The sequence below is a fragment of the Bison bison genome, unplaced genomic scaffold (genome assembly GCF_000754665.1).
Source record: "Bison bison bison isolate TAMUID 2011002044 unplaced genomic scaffold, Bison_UMD1.0 scf7180017864304, whole genome shotgun sequence".
NCBI classification, from domain to species: Eukaryota; Metazoa; Chordata; class Mammalia; order Artiodactyla; family Bovidae; genus Bison; species Bison bison.
In genome coordinates this window covers 14,694,863-14,695,365 of record NW_011494876.1, presented here as the reverse complement: position 1 = coordinate 14,695,365, position 503 = coordinate 14,694,863, and the positions used below count along the sequence as shown (strand labels likewise).

Here is a 503-nt window from a genome sequence, read left to right as displayed (position 1 = left end):
AGTTGGTGATGGACAGGGAGGCTTGGCGTGCTGCAATTCATGGGGTCACAAAGAGTCGGACACGACTGAGCAACTGAACTGAACTGAACTGAACAGGCTCAAAGACATAGAGAACAGACCTGTGGTTGCCAAGGAGCGCGGGTAGAGGGAGAGGGAAGGACTGGGAGTTTGGGGTTAGTAGATACAAACTATATGGGCCACAGGGTTGCATAGAGTTGGACTCGACTGAAGCAACTTAGCACCCACCCACGCATGCATGCATATTACATTTAGAATGAATAAATAACAATATCCTAGTACATAGCAAGGGAACTAGATCCAATTTCCTGGGATATACCATAATGGAAAAGAATATATATATATATATATATATATATATAAAAGAATGTGTACATGTGTATAACTGAGTCACCTTGTTGTATAGACAAAAATTAACGTAACACTAATAAATTAACTATACTTACTACTAAAAAGAAAGCAGACAAGCATAAACAGGAAAAAAA

General features: G+C 39.4%; 1 protein-coding gene across 1 annotated transcript in view; it reads right to left on the bottom strand.

The window, feature by feature from the left end:
- Window positions 1-503, bottom strand: part of VPRBP (Vpr (HIV-1) binding protein) — an 89,064-nt gene that overhangs the window by 64,642 nt on the left and 23,919 nt on the right.